Source organism: Talpa occidentalis, unplaced genomic scaffold (genome assembly GCF_014898055.3).
Source record: "Talpa occidentalis isolate TD23 unplaced genomic scaffold, MPIMG_talOcc4v2.1 talOcc4.15, whole genome shotgun sequence".
Lineage (NCBI taxonomy): Eukaryota > Metazoa > Chordata > Mammalia > Eulipotyphla > Talpidae > Talpa > Talpa occidentalis.
In genome coordinates this window covers 59275949-59294293 of record NW_023601543.1, presented here as the reverse complement: position 1 = coordinate 59294293, position 18345 = coordinate 59275949, and the positions used below count along the sequence as shown (strand labels likewise).

Below are 18345 nucleotides of genomic sequence, written 5' to 3'. Positions count from 1 at the left end.
GGGTGGTAAGAAAAGTCTCATCATGTAGAAATTGAATTGAGACTCTAAACAGAGGAGGCCTTAAGAAGTGATGGTTTAAGAACATGGCAGGGACATTAAGGGAGAAGTCACCTTATCCTATGGACCTTAAATCCCTCCTCCCAACTCTGCCAATGGAAGCGTTTGTTCCAGGTTGTTCTATTTTAACAGTTGGGACACTTGTGATGAAGCAAAAACAAATGAAGACTTCCTCTGCTGGAGAGTTTTAGGTCATTTAAATTAAATTATTTAAGTCATTAATTTTCTCTATATGGTGACAATCAATATATGAATCTTTCAATAATATCTCTGCCTCTGGCCTCACTTCCTGTGACCAGGAACCCTTCTAAAGTGAGGTGACTGGTGGTACAATGTCAAAACCACTTTCTCTCTCTATTCCTACTCCAACAGGTCATTGGAAGAACAAGATGATCTATTAAAAATGACATAAGTGCTATAGTTATGTGAGATGTCACCCTTGGGGGAAGGAGGGGGGAAGAAGCTGGGTGATGGGTACAAAAGTCCTCTCCATACCATTTTTGCAATTTCCCAGATGCCTGTAATTTTTCCAAAGGAAAAAATTAAAAAATGAAACATGCAGCTTTCTGGAAAAAAAAAAATTATCCGTAGACTAATCATAACACAACAGTCAAAACTCATGTTGGGTTAATTAGTCCAAAAGATGTTAGTTCTCTACTTAATGCTAGAAATAGATGTTTGGTAGGAAAACAAAAAAATTCTATCATGAGTATGGACCAAATTGCTCCCTTCTTGTTTAATGTCTATAGAAGAGCAACATTTGGTTATCATAAAAACTAAAATGTAAACTCATTAACTATAAATGACAAAATTAAGGCTTATTAAAGGAGTCTTATAATTCGAAGATCTAGAGGAGATCCACTCTATTTAATATAACTTGCAATTTTGATTGTAAGGCAATCCATTCTTTCATGTGCCATTAGGAAGAAGCAAACTTTGCCAGCTCACTTTAGCGCGACGCCCTAAAGACAGTCCTGAGTGACCAGCGAGCTTCTCATGGCTTTGTTCTGGGAGATCTGGTGATTTCTCCTGCCTTTAGCTGCATTGGGTAGCATGTGACTGGCAGACCTTATGCTTGTATCTCAGCAACAAATAACACAGCTCTAAGTACTTGTCTTTTCGTAGTTGTAACTTTGAAAGAAAATATGGGATTTTAGTCCACTTCTCTAACAGTGAACATTTGCTTCACTAATATCAATTTTACTCCCTGCTGTTCTCATGCCTTTCTTTCTGTGTGCACGATAACATTAGGCTTTGATGCCAATGGAATTTTATTTCAGTAAGTGTAATCTTATTGAGAGCACATCAAATGCCAGGTTCCCTCAACCACATATAGAATCAGCAATACCACTGACTTATTTCCTATGTTTCTGACCACCTTGTTCAGGTCATTCATTCATTCAAAAAATTTTTATTGAGTATTTACTAACTTTCCAGGTACCGGACTAGGTTCAGGGATACAGCCATGAACAAGAGAAAAAGTCCCTGACCTCATGGGTTTCCAGTTCAGAGGGGAATGCCACACAATCACACAAATGCAAAATATGCTAGCTGGAGCTGAGTTCTCTGATGGGACTGAAAAGCAGGGACTCCTGGGGTGTGGGTATGGGAGGGCATGAGGGGGACTGACTTCGTTTATGGTGATCAGCAAAAGTCCTTTCTAACCAAGTAGGCACTCAAACAAATTTCTGCAGTAAAGCAAGGAAGCAGCTTCCCTGGAAAATCTCAACAAACGAGGGGGTAAGGAAGAGGACAGAACTTGTGCAGTGATTCGGAGGTAGGTGTATACTTGGTCAGTTACAAGACAATGTCATTGTAGCAGAATGGGCAAGGGAGAAAGAGGATGATGACATTGATTGGGGTAGGCAGGCATGGGGAAGCAGATGACATAGTACCTTCCAGGCTTTTGACTTTCATGGGCTATAGTTTTTGAGCAAAATAGAAAATCACATGAGGCTTTTGCTTCGAAAAGTGGAATAAACTAAAAGTGTGGCTCTTGAGGCAAGAGTAGAACAGTGTAACTAGCTGATTGATACAGATGAGGTGACAGTGGCTCGGCCTGATAGTGTCAACGGAGATATTAGTGACTGGTCAGATTCTGGATTTGATTTGAAGGAAAAGTAAATAGGATTTGCTGGTGTGAGTTATAAGGTAAAGAGAGGAGTTAATGGTGACACCAAGGATTCAGCTTGGGTAACTGAAAGGAGCTGCCATTTTTTTAAAAGATTTATTTATTTATTTATACAAGAACCAGGGTACAGGCCAGATGCGCAGGAGGGTGAGAGGATTCACCAGAGACAGAGCAGAGAACAGAACGGGCAGACTGACGAAATACACTGCTGAGGGGAGCAGCGGGCACAGCAGGAGAGGTCTGTCGTGCCATGTGGGATCCTCTCCGGCCGGCCAGGATCGAACCGGCACTGCAGGGGCTGAGGACAGCTTCACAGTGCTGCACCCAACTGCCTGCACCACCAGGGGAGGCCCAGGAGCTGCCATTTTTGACAATGGAGCAGCTGGGTATACCAAGAGAGGGAAAGTGTGCAGTGGAGAATGAAGCGTTGGATTTTAGACATGCCAAGTCTGAGATGCCAATTAGATATCCAAAGAGAGATGTAGCTGAAACTTGAGCAGAATTCTGAGATGAAATCAGTGTTCAAGTGGTATTTAAAGTCAAGAGATTAATTTGACTTTGGGAGTGAGGACAGATAGAGAGAAGTGGTAGGAAAACAGAGGCATTTAAACATGCCAGGAAGAATCAGCAAAGGAGACTGACAAGAAATACCTTCCAGATAGGCTGACCACCAAGTGTGGCATCAAGGACCAAATGAAGAAAGAATTTTAAGGAAAAGGGCAGAAGCAATAGGATTAAATCCTAACAGCAGGTTGAATAAGAGTTGAGGGCTCATCACTGAATGGATTTGAAATTGGGAAGTCCTTGGGGCATGGAGATGATGGGTAGATGATCAGAGAGATGTATAATTGATAGGTGAATGATTGTAAGGGCCCTCCATATTTAATCACTAAAAGCAGATGAAACAAACCAATAATGTTCAATGACTGCTAATGGTTAAATAAATAGCAAGTAATGGGGTTAGCAATAAATTCAGGGCTCCCATGTTCCAGTTTTGTCATCATTCCATCTTGTCCTGGGATGTGGGGCTCTCCCTTAAGGGTACTTAGTGGCCCAATGAGAGACACCATCTTGAAAGTAGTTTCTTAGTAGGAGAGTACGGGAATCCTTGTGGTATTTCCAAGAGGACAGTGATCTCCACACTAAATGTTGTTAAAGTGCCCAGCCCTCTCTGCCTCCCCCACTTCAGGTAGCTGGAAGTTTCCAGGGATGTTCCAAGCAGGCCTTTTACCACCTGAGCTCTACTTTTGTCCTGAGTTAATTAAACCCCAATAGATGAGGAAAATAAAGAGAATATGGTACAGATGATGGCCCTCTACAAAACTAAACATGTTTTAGGAGGAGCAAGGAATGGATGTGCCCTCAGAAAGAGAGGGGCCTCAAGTATTAAAATTTAAATTTGCATCACCTTAAACTGTGTGCTCTGAAATTCAGTAAATGAAACATTGATTTGCTTGTACAACAAATATCTTTTTTACCTTACCACGTGTGGTTCCCAGGCTCTGGGAGAATAGAAACGTACAGGAGAAAGGAGGCCCCATCAGAATTGCATCAGAAATCAAGATGCAATTGTAGAGACCACTAAGATCTGGAAAGATAATGAGTGCTACAGGGCAACATGTGGGCTCTAAATTAATGAAACAATCTTAAGGTGTGGAGTGCTTTTTTCAAAGGAAAGTTAATGAGAAGGGTAAATATATAAAACAGATCACAGCAAGTGATGTGGCGGAAGCCACTGAAGGGCCCTCTGCTCTCTGCTGCTTGCCCCTGGCCTTGAACACCAACAGAAGCGCTCAAGAAGGGGTAGCAGGATGTGTTTTCAAAGGTGAGCGGCACTGATGAGCAAGTAGAAAAAGGCCGACTGGGTAAGAAGAATAGCGAAGACATAGGTATGGAAGCAGGAACAAAGCCCCAGGTGTTCTTACGGGACAAAAAAGCACAGCTGTCAGAAATGCAGCCTTCGTGGATAGTAAAGTTGGAAAAAGCTGATGCTATGGTTTCCCGTTTCTGACTCAAACTGGAGTCCTGAAAATCACACAGCAGTTGTGCAGTAGTGGCCTGGAAAGGGCTGGATAAAGGGCGTAGCTCAGGGGCATCCCCCACTGGCAGGGAGAACAGCAGGGAATTTCTGTCTCAACCCACCTCTTGTCTCAGCTCTCACCTAAAGCCCCCCCATCCCAAGGATGGTTTCTGTGAAAAGAAGTATATGAATATAGGGATCCCAACCAAGCGATCCCCTAGAGCTAAAACATCAAATACAAACGAGTGGGGGGCCAGGACAGGTTGTAGAACACATACCTCTATTTCCCAAGCCTGGCATTTCTCAGTAGCACCCCCCATACCCACACTTCTCTAACTTTTTCCATATTGGGTTATCAGTCCAAGGAGTCAAATCTCCCCTTTTTTCCAGAGGAAAAGGCATTGCAGCGTTTATAACCCTGTGTGGGCCAAAGAGAACATGCCTGCCGGTGAATGCACAGAGGAGTCTGTCTTACTGCACTGGGTGCAGCATCTTGCTCGGGTCTAACGTGCATACGTACTCAATACACATCTGTTGAACAAGTCCATGACAACTAGACGAGGCAGTAAACTGTAAGCCAACTTCATTTGTCTATACTCCAGTAGAGAAACATAGCCACTTAGGGGGGATAATTGGAGTGCTAGGTTCTAAGTTAAGGGAAAGCTATGTGTAAGTGACTCACCAATGCACTGTAACAGTGCCAGGGTTATGGTATTTGCCCTCCACCTCATGATTCCTCAAACTCCTTTGTTATTCTGTTATGCTTACCTCAATTTCAATCTTATCCCTTCCTTCCTCATTTCCCTTCTCGCCCTCTTCAAAGATTTCACATGAGATTTTATCAAGGGGGCAAAAATCATAATTGCAAAGTACATGGAGAGTGTACTGCAGTTCCAAATCAGGATGGTAGGTGGCGCTACACCTACCTCCAGTCTCAGCAGGGAGATAAGACCTTGGCTCTGAACCTGGGCCCTGCAGAGTCCTCCTGGGCCTTCCTTGCCAGAGAACTTAGAGGGGAGGTGAGTGTAGCCATTGGGTTCACAGGAACATTTTTGCAGCTCTCCTATAAAAATGTATTTCTGAGGCTTTTTTGAGATGTATTCCAAGTCTCTGCTCTCAGCTTTGGTTGGACTTTACAGAGAAAGTCAAGCGTGTATAGTTTCAGGTTCAGTGAGTTCTAAGATGGACAAGATGAAAAATTCTACCTAAGGCTTATCTTGCACATCAAAATGAAACGACTTTTACAAGGAAATAAGAAGATGGCTCCAGAAACCCAACCACTAAAATAAGACAATCACAGCTTTAGGGCAAAGACCGAAGCATCCCAGAAATGCTCGCAGAATTGCCTAGCTATGGTCTTGTTCAAGGCAGTGGAAGGTCTGAACCAATTTTGGGAAGAATGGGGAAAAAATGGGGTTGAAGGGGATGAGCAGAGGACAGGCTTCACTGAACCAGCCCCTTCACTGGGGAGTTTATGAGTTTAGATGAGTCAAGACTCACAAGTCATAGCTAAGGAATTTTCATTTGCCCTTCATCAAACACTTATATCTATTCCCTTCTTCTATGTACCCCAGACAGATCCCAAGCAACTCCCACACCAAGCCTGCTACTAAACGTGGCTTCTAGGTATAGTGCATCTTCCCCCTGACTTCTAACACCACCAGCAGTCCTGGAACAAGATTTAGTTTTATCTCTAACTACCCATTCTTTTAAAAATGTTTATTATGGAAATTCTTAAAAGCATGCACAAAACTGGAGAAAATAGTATATAATGAACCCCCCATGGGTCTTTAAATGTTTTAAAGATTATTATCGCCAATCTCGGTTTACCTACCCCCCCTACCATTGCCGTTTCCTCCCTCAGTTACAAGTTAATAAAATTGGTATTATAATGCAAGTCTCTCTCTCAGAGTCCTCTGCTAGAAGTAGATATAACATCACAACTCAGGTCAAACTTTGAAAAATTTGTGAAAGATTCTTTTGAAAAATTAAAATTGAGGCAAACAAACCAACAAAAAGACACCCTCCCCCAAGTGGTAAGTGACAAGTGAAAGTCACTTACCACTCTTTTCAGTATATTTCTTACCTCAGGAAGTTAAAAGATCAGTATAAAAATAGATAAGCAATAGAATATGTACATTTTTTTCAGCCCAAGAGATTTATGCTTAAAATATTTTTTAAATGGTTAGGTAGTTCTGTATTTTTCTGTGGAATTTAAATTGCTAGCAGATGAAAGGTTAATATTCAGTGAACCACATTAACAAAAATCTGTACATCTTCCATATTCTCTTAAAGTTAATATGGGGAGAACTGTTTATTTTTAATTGAAATTCAATGTCTATAATTGAGAAAATAGCTCCATTTGTGTGTTATTTTATACCCATATACCTTTTTTTTCCCTTGGTGGAGGTTGTGGTAACATCTTCTTTAAATACAATCTTAAGAGGGCAGAGATCATTTAGATTATTTCTTTGCCAGGTAACTAAAGCACACTTCCTAAATAAAACTGAGAAGCAGACATCTGGTCTTCTCCCCGGACTATGTGAAAATGTTCAAATTTTACAAAATCAGCACCCTAGAATTGTTGTATTTGTTATTCCCTCCATATGCCCTTTCAGTTTCTGTTTAAATCCCATTCTTTCTCACTCACTGCATCCCCAAGTGCCTATCTAAAGAACTCACACTTGCTAGGTGCTCAGAAATATCTCAGATATGCAGAATAAACCCTGTTGGTTTATGGGACACTCTTTCCAGTCTTCACAAACCTTACCTTTCTCAGTATTTCCGCTTTCCTCTCTTGTGTGAACTCCATTCCACCTCTCCATTGATTTTAGTGTTCTGACATTTAAATTAGTAGTCTTCTAATGTGTCTAAGAATTATGCCAGATAGTATAGTTACATTACGTTTTCCAAATCTATGACCACTTGAAATGCTGTAAAAGGGAACCCATTTCGACGGCCATGGAAACATAGGATCTCTAAACTGCCAAAGCCTTATAAGTCATTCTACCCAGGCATAAGCTAAACACTTAAAAGTAGAACTTAAAGGTTTTAACAGGAACCATATATTAATGCCACTTGATGTTAATAAAGCTGTATCCTTAGAGTGCACTAAGTTTTGGCTTTGCAAACCTACCGTTGCTTATGCTGAGTAACAATCTAAATAATGCTAATATACTGCAGCACTCCTTACTGACGGATGGTATCTAAAGCTCAGGGGAAATTTAATAGCAGCCTCTAAATACCTTAGACAAAAGTATGCTTCATGCAGAATGGTCAAATGGTAATTGCTTCATCCATGATGGAAAGATGGAATGAAAGTGGAAGAAACCAAAATTATGAGAATTCAGGCTTGAGAATAAAACATGTACACTGAATGTGAATCTTAAAAAGTAATGAAACCCAGAAACTGCATGTATATCCTTTAGGTTACAAAGCTATAGTGAATTCACTGAGATGTCAAGAAATAATCATTATTTTTTAAATTAATTTCTTTCTTTATATATATTTTACATCAAGTGTAGTCCCCATAGAATTTCCACTACAAATTCACCCGTGCACCATCACCATAGTCCCTGGTGCTCTTCCTGCTCTCATTTTGATCTGTCTCCCTCCCCCTTCCCTGCAGAATGTCTCTGACTTACAGTTGTCTGTTTATTTTTGTTTTGTTGTGTTTTTTTATTGTTATTACTTTTTCCCTGATCCCTTATTTGGTTCCCCTATAATCCTCCTGTAAATGAAACCATCCCATAGTTTTCTTTTTCCTTCTGACTTATTTCACTGAGCGTAATCCCTTCTAGCTCCATCCATGTTGCTGCGAATGGCATGAGTTTATCTTTATTGATTGCTGAATAGTATTCCATTGTATATATGTACCACAATTTCTTGATCCAGTCATCTATTTTTCAAGTCTTACCTATTATAAATAGTGCTGCAATAAACAAATGGGTGCGGGTATTCTTTTGAGTTAATGTTTTTGTATTCTTTGAGAAGATCCCTAGGAGTGGTATTGCTGGGTCATATGGTAGCTCCATTTTCAGTAGTCTGAGGAACCTCCACACAGCTTTCCATAGTGGTTGGACCAGTTTGCACTCCCACCAGCAGTATAGGAACGTTCCTTTAGAAATAATCTTTAGATCTAGCTACCTGCCAAGATGGATGACTCAAGCTAAATTTTCATTCATACATCTCAGCAGGGAGGACATTATTTTCTTTTCATAGTTTGTTAATTTTAAGTTACGGTTGCTCAGCCTCTGCACTGTTGAGATTTGCGAGCAGGTTATTGGTTATGGGGTGGGGAGTATCCTGTAGCTTGTAGGATGCTTAGCCAAATCCCTGGCCTCCACCCACTAGATGCATCAACTCCCCAATAGTGACAACCAAGAAATATTTCCAGACCTGCCAAATGTCCCGTGGGGGAAAAGTCATCCTCAATGGAGTACTACTGTTTTTAGTCCCCAAACCCACCCATCTGTGTACCCTTTCCTCCTTCTTATCATCCCCCCAAAGACCAAAGCCAAACTCACCAATACTTATATGCTAATTTTCTTTAAAATCTATAAGCTTGCTTCAATGAAGAGTTGTGAAAATTAAAACAAACCATATATGGTATTGTTACGGTTATGGTTCCAAGAGGGTGCATAACAAGCACTCAAGAAAAGTTGGTTCCCATTTTCCATTTCTGTTAAGGAGCCTGTAGCTTCTAACACAGATACCTGTCCCTTACCTTTTATTTCAAAAGTAAGCCAACTTATTTTGAATATGCATTACATTCCAAATAATACCAGATTATGATTTCTTCTATTTTTTCTCTCTGTAGGAAGAATGCAACTTTTAATGTTTAAGGAGAACACCAGACTATATAATTCTTAGCACTTTAAAGGAAATATTTTTTTTCCACTTCAAGGATTTCTAGCCAGGAGGCATGGTCTTAAAAACACAGCACCTTCAACAAGGTTGAACAATAACAACCTATACAGTATTTATAGCCTCCTACCCAAGTTTCTATGGTGACTCTTGAACTCAAATGATTTTAATTCAAACCACCAAATAATCTAAACAAAATCCTTTTCCTCTTTCCTTAAAGCATTATTCAAAATTTGTTGGGGGAGGGAAAAGATTAATACTTTATAATAATTTTTTAATTAAGAAATGAGCAATGTTGATATGAGACCTTCTCAAATTCTAGTGGACTGAGGATAAGAATTCTAGACCAATTTCTAAAACTTTTACTTTCTTACAATCAGGAAATACTAGACATTGTTCAAGTAGAAGCAGAGTTTAACATGGCATGTCGTTGGAAAACCATCAGCAAAATATTAATCACAGCTGAAATATGACATGTACTCTCCCGTGTTCTTCCAGCAATTAAAAATACATTCCATTTTCTCTAAGTGCATATACACTCTGTCAAACTGCATGAAAACACCATAAAGCTGCTGAAATACTGAAACCCAACCTGCGCAACATCTTGAAGAGCCTTTCTCCAATGAATGAATGTGAGAAATGTATGTGTCCTTTTCAGATATGTTAAGATCTTTTTGTTATTATTATTATTATTGCAGTATCATTGTTTCACATCCTTGTTAGTGTTTTAACAATATAGGATGTGGAGAGATTGTAAAACCATATTAAAAGGCTTTCAAAATGACCCCCAATAAACTGCTTAATATCAACAGCATTCCAAATTCTTAACCTAATTTTAATTTTCCATATTTGTTGCAAATGGTACTCAAATAAAAAATTTTCCTTGTGCTCCTAAGAATGCTAAAGGGTTTAAGATCCCTCTAGCAGACATTGGCATAAACCCTTGAAAACCGTGGGTTGTATTTTTAAAAGGTGTCAAAGGAAAAGCAGATGAAATGCTGTAATCTCCACCCACCGTCACTTAAGACATACAGCCCACGCACGCCCAGCCAGCATCCTGCATCCACCCTTGCTTTCAAGCCCACTGCATTAGACCATGGAAACTCAGGATGTGTGGCCACAGAGGCCCCTGTGCCGGTTCCAGCTGGCCCACCACGTGGCGTGGCCGTGACCTTAGTCACACTTCCCCCTGACATCCTGTGAGTGGGCTCAAGCTGGAGCCAGACCTTCCCACCGTGCTACCGCCCAGCTCCTGGAAATGACAAACCCCCACTCCCTAAAACATTCCATTCTCCTCTAACACCAACAGAGCTTCCTGCTCCCCACCCCTCCTGAACAACAGGTCTTTGAATATCATTCACCACCCTGGTAACACCTTTAACCATTTAGCTATTCAGGGAGGTTTTTACAACTTCATTTTGCATTTTCACAGAAGGTCTTTCTCTGATTTTTACTGAAGTATTTTAACTATTATCATAATAATCACTTCTCCAGGAATTATAAGCACATTTCAACATTCAGGATCTTAAGTGCAGCACTGAAAAATATGCACAACAAAAGTCTTCATTAAGTAACTACTTCATGTAGCAGAGAGGGCACTGTTGTATTCAGATTCTTATCAGCTTTTCTTCAAGGTCCTTTTCTAAATGGTCTAAGAATTTTAGACTCTTTGACGTGTATTTATAACTTGTCTCTGAAGAGAAACTTTCTAAAGTGATTTTACTAAACAGGTTAATGAGAGAAAATAGTCCCCTCATCTAGTGACAGCTACAGTCAAGAGAGAAAGAATGCTTCATCAGATGATGAAAATAACACTATTGGTTGACAGTATTAATCCCCCCTTCCTCCTAAAATGTGCAACTGGGTGGGGGGGCAAGATGTAAAGCTGGGTAGAGTGACACTATGCCTGCAGTTAATGCACCCACCATTTAGATTCATACTATTCTACATATTCAGAAATGGCACAGAGGTTCCAGTCTGCATAAGATGGAGCAAGCACATTCCACGCAGTCTTTCTCAGTGAAGCCAATTCATAAAACCTGGAGAGACTGCCCAGAGTGGCTATCTGAGGACTCTGAAAAGTAAACAGGCAGAAGGCACATTAAGAACAGAGTTCAAAATGCCACTAAACTGGCAATGAGTTAGTTTACCATTACTTTCTGTCCAATATGCTTCAAGCCTGAACCCAACACACTGTCAGCAGGCACTGGGTGATAATCAGGAGTCAAGAGATGCCCTGTGAGCTCCGGCTCCAGGAGCAGGAGGGAGATTTCTGATATTCAAAAAAATCCCCCATTTTTTCTTCTCTTCGTGCTCTGAGCCATAGCCCCCAAGTTGCAAGGCAGACTCCAGCAATGGGAGCCTTCAGGAACAGTACTTGAGGACTGGAACTTTCCTCTGGGCTCAATGGAGCTGTGATTCCAAGAGGATAGCAACAAACCTCACCATTCTTAGTGTCTGGCTGTCTGGTCTCTGGGATGGACCCCAAGTGTGGGGGCCTATTTGAGGAAGTAGACCACAGAACGAAGTAATGAAATACCAAGCCTCTGACTAAATGACCAAAAAAATTAGACTGATGGAGCTGAAAGGTACTAGAAAGATCATGGAGAGGGGGGGAACTCCAGAAAGAAACCCTCTAAATTGAGCTCCTGGGCTCACCCACAGGTATAGATCTCATCCTAAAAAGCCCACCCGAGACATGGAGAACTAAGCCATCTACATCTGATACTGGTCACTGGGGGATGCACACACTGGACACATCCATACAGCACTGCCAAGGCTTGGAAAACTGACCCACAGGTCACAGAAGGTAGGTAAGAACTGGCTCTCTGAACCTTATCAAGTTGACTGACTGCTAAAACAAAAATGTCAACATTCTCCACGGTATTTAAACAAGATCTACTGTCTTATATAAAAAAAAAATGTCCTGGATAAAATTCAAAATTACTCAGCATGGGAAAAGACAATCAACAGATGCCAATGCCCAGATGACACAGATGTGTGAATTATTTGACAAAGATATTAAAGCAGCTATTATAAAAGTGCTCCAGGGCCTCCCCAGTGGCACAGGGGGTTGAGCACAGCGCTGTGAAGATACCCACATGGCGCAGCAGACCTCTCCTGTCTCACCTGCTGCGCCCCTCAGCAGTGTTTTCAGTCTGTCTGCTTGTTCTGCTCCCTGCTCTGTCTCTGGTGAATCCTCTCACCCTCCCACACCTCTGGCCTATACTCCAGTTCTTGTATAAATAAATAAATCTTTAAAAAAAATGCTCCAGCAACCAATCATGAGTAGTCTACGGAAGAATAGAAAATCTGAAGAAAGATATAAATGCTATAACGAATAACTTAGAACTTTTAGAACTGAAAAATAACTGAAATGAAAACACATTGGATGGGCTTAAAGCAGTGAACTTGAAGATAGAGCCACAGAAATTAGCCAATGTGAATAGTAAAGAGAAAAAAGGACTGATAATAAAACAACAGAGCCTGAAGTACTGGGGGGCCAATAACAGAAGGTTTGCCATTTGTGTCCTGGATGTCCCAGGAAGAGAAGGAGCACAGACATAATGTGGACATAAATGTACAAATTCAAAAAGCACCGTGAACCTCATCAAGAATAAACCCAAAGAAAAATGTGCTCGGAAGTGGTGAGGTAAAAACGACACAATATCTACAAGGCACAAAAATTCAAGTAGCTACAGATTTCTCACTAGATAGCATGGAGAAGATAAATGGCACATTTTGAAAGCACCTAAGGAAAATGAACTGTCAACACAGTAGGCTATATCCTGCCAATATTCCTTTCAGGAATGATGGTGAAATACAGATACATACCCTCAGGTGAAGGAAAAACAAGGTCATTTATTGAAAGCTGACTTCCTCTAACACAATAGCTAAGAAAACTCTTTAGACAAAGGGAAAATGATACCACAAGGCAACTGGCAACACCAGGAATGAAGAGCAACAGAAATGATGGAAATCTGGGTAAATCTTAAAACACTTCTCTTGAGTTCTTTGTTGAAAACAAAAATTGTAACATATGGGGTTCCCAATGTATGCAAATGTAACATTTAAGACAAATATAATAAAAGACAAAAGAACCTAAACAGTGGTATAGTCTCCACCAAGAAAAAACCTAATTATGATAAAGTAAAAATCAAAATCAACAAGCAGCTATAAACCAGAGACACACTACAGTGGGGGAGGAGGGAGTAGGATCAAAACAAGGGTGGTGGGAATTGTATGGGGACTATAACCAAGATGAGAATGCATACATTGTGCAAAATTGAAAAATGATGTAAAAATGTATAAAATAAATGTATAAAATATTAATAAATAAAATGGTAAAATGTTGATGCTAAATTAAATGTTAAGTATGTTTATTATAATCCCTAAAGCAGACACTGAAAATATACAAAGAGATCCATTAAAACAAAACACTAAGGAATACCCAAATAACTCCAAAGGCAAAATATCGAAATCGGGAATGAAAATAGAGGGAATAAACAGAAAGCAACGGAACAGTAGGCATAAATTCAAGGACATCAGTAATTACATTAAACTCAAATGGTCTAGAGATATGAATTAAAGGACAGTGACTATGAGGATAAAAAATATATCAATCAACTATATACTAACAAAAACTCACTTGAATTATAATATCAATTGGTAAGTTAAAACTAAAAGGATGGAAAAAGTATACCATGCAAACACTGTTCAAAAGAAAGCTGAAATAGCGATATTTATATCAGACAAAGCAGACTTGAAAACAAAAACAGTTGCCAGGGATAAAAAAGGACATTACATATGTTGAAAGGGTCAATTTGCCAAGAAGACATGATAATCCTAAAAGTATCTGTGTCCAGGGATAGACATTGAAAGTACAAGAGGCAAAAACAGAACTCAAAGGAGAAGCAGGTAAATATAAAATTACAGTTGGAAGCATACACCAAAATACCACCAAACAATTGAATTTACTATTTATAAAACATTCAAAGCAACAAAAGCAGAATATGCCTTCTTTTAAAGTACACATAAAACATTCACCAAGATGAATCACATCCTAAAATATAAAACTTGAACAAACTTAGAAGAATGGAAGTAATACAAATAAGGTATGTCTTTTGATCATAATGAAATTAGACTAGACTAGAAATTAGCAACAAAAGGGAAAATTTCCAAATATTTGGAAATTACACAAGACTACTAAATAATGTATGGGTGAAAGAGAAAGTTTCAAGTGAAAAAAATTTTTGAACTTACAAAATGAAATTACAACATAACAAAATGTGTGATGCAATTTATGATATTAAATTTTTACATTCAAAAAAGGAAAGGTCTAAGCACGTCTAAGTTTCCACCTGCAGAAACTAGAAAATGAAGAACAAAATACATAAAAAGAAAGAAGAAAATAACAAAGAGCAGAAATAAATGAATTTGAAGGCAAAAAGGAACAAAAAAAAATTAACGATATCAAAAGTTGGTTCTTTGAAAATATCAATAAAATCGCTAGGTCTCTACAGCAGGACCAAGAGGGAAAAGCAGGGAGAAGATAACTTACTAATATTAGGAATGAAAAAAGGATATCACTGTAGATCCCATAGACAGTAAAAGGATTAAAGAAGAGACTATTAGTAGCAACTCTACACACATAAATTTGACAATACACTGGCATGTTCATGCGAGTGATTGGTCTGTGGGTTTGTCCTTGTTCCGTTTTTTACCATCTTTGGTATCAGAGAAATGCTGGTCTCATAAAATAAGTTCAAAAGTCTTCCTTCTTCTGAAGGAGATTGTCTAAAATTGGTGTTACTTCTCCTTATGTGTTTGTTATAATTTAGCAAGACCATCTGAATTACGACTGTCCAGGTTATTAATTTCACCTGAGACGAGCTTTGGTAGCCTGTGCTTTGTTCTAAGAAATTCTTATGAACTCTCAAGTTTGCTTCCCTCTGGATTAGAAAAGAATTTGATCAAGAATCTTCCAAATTATCACAGAGACGTTTCCAATGTTCTTGGTAGTAATCAGATAGTGGTAGTGGGAGCAGGGAAGTGGAGGTTCACAGGGGCTCAGGGGAGAGTCCTGATGGGGTACACTTCAGGCTCCTATCTTCTGAGATAAGCCTGTTACACGCCATGATAGTTACTATAGTCATCCAAATCCCTATTACCTAGTCAGGGCAGAGGATTTGAAATGTTCTGTGAAATGAGCTGGTGACTGTGCAGCTGGAAATGAGACCAAGGCTGGGTGGTGGGTGAGGGAGGTAGGGTCAGATCTAAGTGTCAAGCTGGCCAGGGAAGGCCACAGGGTCTTCACCCCGCTCTCCAACCAGAACAACTGCCTGAACCACTTTCTGGGGTCCTTCCATCTTACATGCAGCAAATACACAGGCACAGATGAAGTGCTGACATGATTTCTGCCCACACATAAGGAGAAGTCTGTTTAATTATTTTATTATTTTGAAGAGAATTCAGCTGCTACAGAAAAAGTTTGGAAAACACTGCCCTCGGTTGTCCCAAAGGAGGTAACTCAGGTTCTGGCATGGTCTCTTTTCAAAGGCAACGGGCCAGTCATTCCCAGCCTAAGGCAGGGCACTTCAATGGAGTCAGACTGGGTTTGGAAACAAAGTTGTGCCATCCAACAGACTGGCGGCAATTCTTCCTCCATTTAGTCAGACACAAACTGAGACTCATAAAGCCAAAAGCAACCTTATGAATCTCCCTGCCCATGCCCTTATTTCACATATGAGGAAACTGTGGTCTAGATATGGGAAGTGACTGGTCTAAGGTTGAATACCCTGTTGAGGAGAAAAACAGGATTGGAGCCCATATTCCAAGGCCAGCACAGTGCTCTTTACACAACATATAAAAACTTCCTGACTGGACAGCTAATATATATGTGAGGCAATGTGATGACAGTTCCTGTCGTCATGGAATTCAATTTCAATGAGAATTACATTAAACAATTACATAGGTAACATGGCGATGGATAGAGCTACTAAGGAGACATACAAGGCGTGTAAATATAGTGCCTTAAAAAAAACCTTCCCAAGACACACACAACCCACCACCACCAACACCAGTCATAGCAATCCCACCTTGGACAATTGGGGCGTTGCCGCCTGTAAGCTTCAGTGGTTAAGTGACCTGGCATTTTGGTTAAGTCTGCAACCTACAAAGTGCTTTTTCCCTACTCATGAAGCACAATCTCAAACAGGTACATGACAGTGAATCACATTCGTATACCAGAGAACTACACAAAAAGATGGGCATTGAAAGAAGCAATGAGTCTAACCACGGGTTCTTTGTTGGACAGGCATGAACGAGCCGTTGTGAAGTGTCTCAAGCCAAGCATGACCCAGATGCTGTAGGGGAGTTAACTCTGGAGCCCAAAAGGCCCTCGAGTAGTTCTGCAGAGCAGGAAATGAATGGATGTAGGATTCTGTTTCAATGGCCTGATAGTGAAGACAGAACATGAAGAAACATGCCCAGATAAAGCTTCTAACTTTATCTCAGTCTGATAAATATAACTTTTAATGGGAAACTTCTATAAAAATTTGACAAGTTATTCCTTTGAGAGATTTTTTCCCACAACCAGCACTCTCATGTCGGAAGCATTAAAGTGTCTCTGATTTCCCGCTATACTTTCAAGAGATAAACACAATCACGGAATCTGAGACTAGAGGTGAGCATGGCCATTGTGTGAGCTCAGCAGATTACAAATTAGCCCATGGGGGAGTTTAATAAAATAGACTCAAGTCTGTAGCCCAAGAACTGAAAATTTTCTAGTAACATGAAGCCAGGTTCCTTTCTACCAATGATCTACAGAACAATAAAAAGTAGGCATGCAATTCTAGATGAAGAATAGAGCCTATGAGGTGACGGGGAAAACTATAAGAGAAGTCCCCGCAAGTTCCTAAGCCACGCTGTGAAATGGTATAAACTGACCATATACTTTGAGACAAAAAAGCAGAAGTAACTGTCAGATCATCATCACCACAGTGGATAGAAGTCAGGCCACACTGAATCCAAGCAGGTATCTATCTAATTACCTGCTTATTAGGTTTTGTGTTCATCATTTTAAATCACTGATTGTAGTTATTTTGGCTAAAGATACAGAATTTTAGGTTTTTTTATATCTTTTTCCCTGTTCTCCGCTTCAAACTCACATTTATACTGGCGAACTCTGATGGGCAGAAATAACTTATCACCACTCCAACAGATGTAAGAATCTAAAGCAGCAGCTACCACAAAGGCTTAATGGAATCTCCCTCCTAGAAAATTATTAATAATAGAATGGCTTAGGTTATCATTTCCCCCAGATCCTTATGAGCTGGCTAAGTAACCTCAGAAGTAACTTGTTAGGTGAGTAATTCTTTGAGTCAATGGAAAAATGACAATAATTAATCTTGGGCTCTATATTTCAACATCTTGATAGTAGGGGAAAAAAGACATGATGAAATACATACAGATAAAGCTGCTTGTTTTATCTTAGGGCTTGATAAAAATAACACTTATTGTAATATATGTTCACTGCTGTATCCAGAGCACCTAGTATAGTCTGGGATAGAGTGGAACTTCAAAAAAAGTGTGGTGTTCTTTTTTTTTTTTTTTGGAGTAAATATATCATCTCATTATTAGACCAAAAAAAATCTGCAAAACTCAAAATATACACTTTGAAAATTCGCTATTTTGTTATTCATACTAATATGCAAGGAAGGAAATATCAAACCAAACATCCATTGTATTGCCCTCTGTCCCCAGTTATTTGGTTTCTAATATATTTTTTTTTTCTGTTTTCCGCTTCAAACTCACATTTATACTGGCCAACTCTGATGGGCAGAAATAATTTATCACCACTCCAACAGACTGTCCCCAGCTACCTGGGGATAGATGGACACAAAAAAAGCAGCACTCAGGACACAAGGCACGTAAAGCTTCAGAGGCAGGTGAAAGGCAGGCAGAGCCTAGGGAGCACCAGAGAAGGATGACTAGCCCAAATCAGGAGCCCAAGACCTCTTCCTCAGCAGCATCCTTAATTTAACCAGTCAATGAAAGGCCATTTGAAAATAGCTTCTACAATCTGTGATTTAACAGAAACTTCGAGTGAATATATACCTAAGCTTTCCCAAAAAATCGCTGAAATTGGCTGGTTAATTTGGCCTAAACCATTAACATATGGATAGATTTAAATGCTGCTGAAAGCCTCCATTTTAAAAGCAACATATGTATTTTTTCAATGTTAAGTTTAACATTTTTTTTCAAATCATAA

At 39.7% G+C, this 18345-nt stretch overlaps 1 long non-coding RNA gene across 5 annotated transcripts in view; it reads right to left on the bottom strand.

The window, feature by feature from the left end:
• LOC119246206 (uncharacterized) overlaps positions 1-18345 on the bottom strand; it is an 84991-nt gene that overhangs the window by 27107 nt on the left and 39539 nt on the right. The gene's annotated exons all lie outside the window — the stretch shown is intronic.